Below are 6,754 nucleotides of genomic sequence, written 5' to 3'. Positions count from 1 at the left end.
GCCTTGTACTCTAACCCAAAGCACTTCAGAGTGCCCCTCCCCTGACTCCTTGCTAATTAACAAGGATGTGTATTCCTCCTTAATCTAGAGTGCCACACCCCCACCTCTCTTTCCTATCCTGTCCCTCCTGTACAGCCTATAGCCCTTGACATTTACCGCCCAATCATGTCTTGCGCTGGAGTGGGGGAGTTTTGGTCCCCCATGACAATGACATCCCTAGACCTAACTGCTCCATAAGATGTACTGAGAAATCCTGGTCCAACTCAACCCCTTGGCAGGGTGGTCTATAATAGATACACACCGTAAGATCCCTTTCGCAAAGGCAAAAAACAAAAAGAACTTTTTTCCTACCCCAAGAAAAAGCTACCTTAGAATAGCATCATCTCTCAAGTCTTTTTTCTCCGCTTTGTTTTTATCCCTTGCCCAGAAGTTATTTAAATATACATATCTGATTGTCATCATATCTGCTAAGGCTATCAAGGGAAAATAAAAGGTTAACTGGTCTCTTAAATAGGATGCACTTGAAGAGGAAGGTCCTCTTGAAACAACATCTAACACGCCCCCAAAAAACAAATACCAAATTACTGAAGGTAGCAGAGAAATGGTTCTAAAACTTCCCAATTAACTTGAGATGGAACAGCTTCTAAACTACAGGCTGGCTTCATAGTTTCATAGTGCTTAGGGTCAGAAGGGACCTAAACAGATCAGCGGGTCCAACCCCCTGCCCCAGGCAGGAACGAGTGCCAGGGTCATCACACCCAGCCAAATATTTGTCCAGCCTCCTCTTGAAGATCCCCAAGGTAGGAGAGAGCACCACCTCTCTTCAGAGTCCATTCCAGAGCCTGGCAGCCCTAACTGTAAAGTGTTAGGATGACTGTATTTGGATCATGGGAAGCACTGAATTTGCAACTGAATAAAAAGGCTATCACCAGTGGCCTAGCACAGCTACTAACCACAAAGCAGAATGGTATATTAGAAGTAACATTGCAAGACACTTAAACAAGCATTTTCTTAACCATATAAGTGTGTGTTCTAAGATATATACTCATTGGGTGAAAGAAACAGGATGCAAACCACCGGCTATTGTTAGAAGATAAAGCAGATTTTGCTTATGAATGCTTCTGCTAAGCCACCCATTTGCTTATGCTAAGTTACCATCTTAACTGTGTCAACCATTTTAAAGTGAGTCTTAGGAATGTGGAGATGGTATAACATGGGACTGAAAAACAGACTGGAATGTGAAAGACAAGACATAAATGGTAACAGAATCCAAGATAAACATATGCAAAAAGGTGAATGGTGATTGGTAAAGAAGCCTCCAGAAGCTTCCAGGCTTTAGTCGAAGTCTGCTCAAATGACCGAAGAAGTGGGGTCAGGATCTTAGACATGCGCTCATAGCAAAAAGACATGTAAATAAGTGAAATACATATGTGATTCCATGCTAACGAAACAAACAATAAACAGGAGATGGAGCTTAAATGGAAAGGACTGTTTTTCACGAAGAAACGTTTGCTGACACTGAGTGACTGTCCTTCAGTCATAACCAGCCTTAAGCATGTTTCCATTAATTTATGGTTCTCAGAGAGAAGACCCATAATTTGGGAAATAAGATAAAGTGATTTTGGACCATGTAAATAAATCCTCAGAGAGGCATCAATGATTTAGAGGACTACAGAAATTCCTGTTTTCTTCTGGACATTATATGTATGAAAGGGACTAATTTCTCCCCCTTTGCAGTTGAATTATTTGCTGGTTTCTTTTTTGGTGATAAGGTAATGTAATGAAAGTTGGTGAGCTGGCAAAAAGCCTAGAATGAAAGAGCCATTACACTGCCAAGTGGTGCTTTTTTGACAGGAACATGATGATATAGTTTAAAAATACAACCATCCTGAGTACCTGCTCCCTTTTGTAGCTGTTTCTTGGCTGGCCTTTATTATATTTTATGGGCCAAGCTCCCAAACTGAGGATACCCTTCTTGAAAAGAAAAGCATAGTATTGCTAAGGGGACGAATCCATGTTTTAGGGCCCCAGTGTGGCTACTGTGGCATATCAGAGAAGGGGGGAAATAGATGTGGCCACCAGGTCTTTCAGACAATTTGGTCCCTGTGGCTTTGTGTGCTGTGATTCTAGTTGTTAAGGTCCTCACACTTCCTCTTTCCTTCTCCCTGTCACAGAAGAGATGTAGTATAGACATCTATAGTCTATACCAAGATGCACATTCTTCTTATGTGCTCATCACTGGCCGGCTGCTTGCCCAGCAGATGCATAGATTTTCAGTCTGATAACCAAAACTGTCCAGGGTTATCTGGCAATGGCCTGATAAAGTATGCATTATGAAATATCTTATTCCTTCCTTATATATTGGGATATTTCATAGGATTGAAGCCACTTCCTTAAGCCTGAGTCTATGAAAATGACCAAGATCCAAAACAGAGAATTTCCGGCCCTTTTTAATATTTCAGTCTTTTGTCAGAGACCTGCTGAGCAGCCTGAATAAGTGATTTGATTGCTAGGCAACCTTTCCCCTAATAAAACTCTTTTCCTAGGTATAAGTCTAGGTCAACCTGGAGGCATGTGGGCAGTGGAGTTCCCCAGGGCTTGGGCTTGGGGCCTGTACTGTTCAACATCTTTATCAGCAATCTGTATGTGGGTGTGCAAAGTATGCTGTCCAAATTCACTGATGACACCAAGATGTGGGGTAAGGTGGGCATTCTGGAAGGGAGGGACAGAATCCAGCCAGATCTAGATAGGTTACAGAGGTGGGCAGATGAGAATAGGATGGAAGTCAACACAGACAAGTACAGGGTACTGCATTTAGGGAGGCTTGTCAAAACACTTATCAAAACAGTGGCAGAAAGGGAACTTGGAGTCACTGTTGATTCCAGGATGAACAGATATGTAGGGAACTGGAGGAAAAGCAAGGGAAACATTGGACCTCTGCTGTACCAGATGGAATATCTGACAACTGACACCCAGGAAAAAGCCAACTTATTAAATGGGTACTTTGAATCTGTCTTTCATCAGTCCCATGGGACGCCCATGCCCAGTACAGGACAAGGGAGGTCTGGGTGAGGGAGTTCCTTTGCACTCCATCAAATGCTGACTTCATGAAGGAACACCTTGAGAGGCTGGATACCTTCAAGTCAGCTGGCCCTTGACAATCTACACCCCAGGGTACTCAAGGAGCTGGTGAGCATCATAGCCCACATATCTGAAGAAGGACTTTTTATTGACCTTGATGCTCGAAGCTAGTTGGAGTTCAGTTGCAGCTTTGGCTTTCCTGGTATGCTCCCTGCAGGACAGGATCAGTGTAGAATAATCCTCCTTGGAGATTAATCCCTTCCTCCATCCTTTGTAGGCTTTTCTTTTTAGCTTTAGGAGGTCTGCTAGATCCCTGGAGAGCCAGGGTGGCTACTGTGCCCTCCTGCTGCCTTTCCTCTGAGATGGAATAGACTTAGCTTGTGCATTGAGGAACACTCCCTTGAGGAGCAACCACTCTTCTTGAACTCTCCTCTCCCTGGGGTCACAGTCCCTGAGGGCCTGACTGACAAGCCTCCTGAGCTTGTCAAGGTCGGCTTTTCTAAAGTCAAGGACTTCTGTGTTGCTGACTGACTTGCCAGCTTTACGGTGGATGGTGAAAGTGATCAGCTCGTGGTCGCTGTCACCCAGCTTCCCATCAATCACTAGGTTGCCGATTAGGTCGTCCCCCGTAGCCAGTACCAGGTCGAACAGCGCTTTTGCCTCTCGTTGGCCCATAGACTTCTTGAGTCAAGAAGAGGTCATCCACGCACGAGAGGAAGCTTTGCCGAGTGATCCTCCCATGAGATGTCCGGGTAATTGAAGTCACCCATGACAACCATGGTCCTGGAGCATGCAGCCTCAGCCAGTTCCCAGGTGAACTCCTGGTCAAGCTCAGGACTTTGAGTGGGAGGTCTGAAGTAGACTCCCACCATTGTGTCCCCTGTGCCATGCTCTCCACGAATTTTAACCCAGAGGGTCTCTAGCTGTCCATCCTGGTCACTAATATCAGCTTGCAGGGACGTGTAGCTTTCCTTAACATAGAGAGCTACAACCCCGCCCCTTTATCTACACAATCCTTCGTGTACAGGGTATTGCCATCTATACCTGTGGTCCAGTCAAGTGTGGAGTCCCACCAGGTCTCCGTTATCCCTATGACATCATAATTATTTGCATTGAGCAGGAGGACAAGCTACTCCTGCTTGTTCCCTAAGCTCCTGGCATTTGTGTACAGGCAGGCAAGCATCCCCTTGGGGGTTCTTGCCTTGCCCACAGATTGTACCAGGGCTGGGGCAAGGGTGGGCTCCCTTAAGTGCCTTTGCCCACTGGCTTTGCAAGGGGCCAGCAGTGGCGGTAGTCCCCCTGTCCCCCAGCGGGCTTAGTTTAATGCTCAGTGGAGCAGGTCAGCCAGTCTGGCTGAGAAAAGCCTCCTCCCCAGGGGAGAGAGGTGGAGGCCATATCTTCCCAGCAGCTCGCTGCCTCTCTCACCAAAGAGCGGGCTCTGGTCATGGAAGCCAAAGCCTTCCCAATGACACCAGCGCCACAGTCTTTGGTTGACTATGTGGACCCTCCTCTCCCTTCTCAGCCCATAGCCCGAGACTGGGAGGATTGATGAGAACACCACTTGTGCCCCCAGACCCTTTAGCCCCATTCCCAAATCCCTGTAGCACATGACCCGGCTGGGAACGCTCCGAGCTGTGTCATTGGTACCCACATGAATAAGGAGCACAGGATAGTGGTCTGTGGGCTGGAGGAGCTTTGGGATCTTCTCCGCAATGTCCCAGATGCAGGCCCCCGGGAAGCAGCAGACTTCCCGGGCTAAGGGGTCAGAGCAGCAGATTGCCCCCTCAGTCCCCCTCAGGATGGAGTCTCCCACTGCAAATACCTTACTTTTGTCTTGGGGAGAGCGGGGATGGTAGCTGCAGGTGAGCCTGCGTTGCCTGTGGGAGCTAGCAACTTAGCAGGCTCTGCTGGAGCAGCAAGAGCTGCGTACCTGTTGCTAACCTCCAGCGGGGCAGGGGCCTTGGTGCAGCAGGCCTTAGGGCCCTTGACCACCTTGGTCCATGCCCCTGACTGGACAGACTGGAAGGTCCCAGAGTTCTCCTTTGTCCTGGAGGGAGACAGTGGTCTACCCTCCAGCTCCTGGGGGGAAAGGGCCTGGCAGTAGGAGTCAATCTCTTGCTCACAGTCCCTGATGGCACAGTGTCTGGACTGTGGCCTGGAGCTCCTCCAGCTAGTGTGCCAGAGACCCCAAAAGGCAGCAGACCCCACATGGGGAGGTGGCCATGCTCCCAGGCCCCAGAGCCTGAAAAAGGGACAGGCAGCCCCTGCAGCCGAGAGCCAGAGGCTCCGCCAGTGTGGAGACTGGAACCATGGGCTCCATCTGGGTGCCCGTCTCTGAGGTGCCCAATGGGGGGGTCACAGAGCCCAAGGGGACCCTCCAGGTGCGGAGCATGCCCATTCATGTCATGCCTCTGGTAGGCTGGCTACAGCTGGGACTGATTACCCTGAGGGGTTTGCAGGCAAGGTCTCAGGCCCTCCTGTGCGAACTCCACACTAACTCACATGCTGGCAGACAAGCGCAGCCTGTTGGCGTGGCTCCCTGGGAAGCTGGGCAAAGTAGGGGCCTGGGTGGGGGCTTGACCTGGCCTGGCTCCACACAGCCACCTCCTCCCACTCAGAGAGGGGTTAACTCCTTCCCACCATGAGCCCCGCTTGCCTCCAGCTGTGCTGGGGGTTGGTAGGGGACTCTGCAGCTGCTGGGGGCAGGGTCTGAGGAGTCTGGGGGGCCTTCAGGGGAGCGGGGGTGCAGCAGGCTTTCACCCACGTGTCTCTCACCGCTCCGGAGCCTATCCTTGTTTGTTGTGGGTAGGCCTTGCTTGGCCAATCTCATTTCCTTTTGTGACCAGGTGACCTATCACCTGAACAAGGGAGAAGAGATTGATGTCATATACCTTGACTTCAAAAAAAGCCTTTGATCTGGTATCCCATGATCACCTCTTGGCAAAACTGGCTGAGGCCTCAACCTCACCACGATCCGCTGGCTGGGAAATTGGCTCCACAGTAGGACCCAGAGGGTGGTGGTTGACGGAAGTCAATCGTTGTGGTGCACAGTGACCAGTGGGGTCCCTCAAGGCTCTGTTCTAGGGCCTGTACTTTTTAACATCTTCATCAATGATGTAGACATTGGTGTCAGAAGCAGGCTGGCCAAGTTCACCGATGACACCAAACTCTGGGGTAAAGCATCCACACCTGAGGACAGGAGGGTGATCCAGGCAGAACTTGACAGACTCAAGAAATGGGCGGATGAGAACCTGATGGTGTTTAACACCGAAAAAATGCAAGGTTCTCCACCTTGGGAGGAAAAACCTGCAGCATTCTTATAGGCTCGGCAGTGCCATGCTGGCTAGCACTATGGAAGAAAGAGACTTGGGAGTCATGATTGACCACAAGATGAACATAAGCCTTCAGTGCAATGCTGCAGTTAGTAAAGCAAACAAAACACTGGCTTGTATCCATAGATGCTTCTCAAGCAAATCCCAGGATGTCATTCTCCCATTGTACTTGGCCTTGGTGAAGCTGCAGCTGGAGTACTGTATCCAGTTTTGGGATCCACAATTCAAAAAGGATGTGGAGAAGCTTGGAATAGTCCAGAGAAAAGCCATGTGCATGATCAGAGGTCAGGAAAACAGACCTTACGACGACAGGCTGAGAGCCATGGGGCTCTTTAGCCTGG

Source organism: Crocodylus porosus, unplaced genomic scaffold, assembly GCF_001723895.1.
Source record: "Crocodylus porosus isolate Cpor-Errol unplaced genomic scaffold, CroPor_comp1, whole genome shotgun sequence".
Taxonomy (NCBI): domain Eukaryota; kingdom Metazoa; phylum Chordata; order Crocodylia; family Crocodylidae; genus Crocodylus; species Crocodylus porosus.
Note: the sequence above shows the minus strand (reverse complement) of the source record.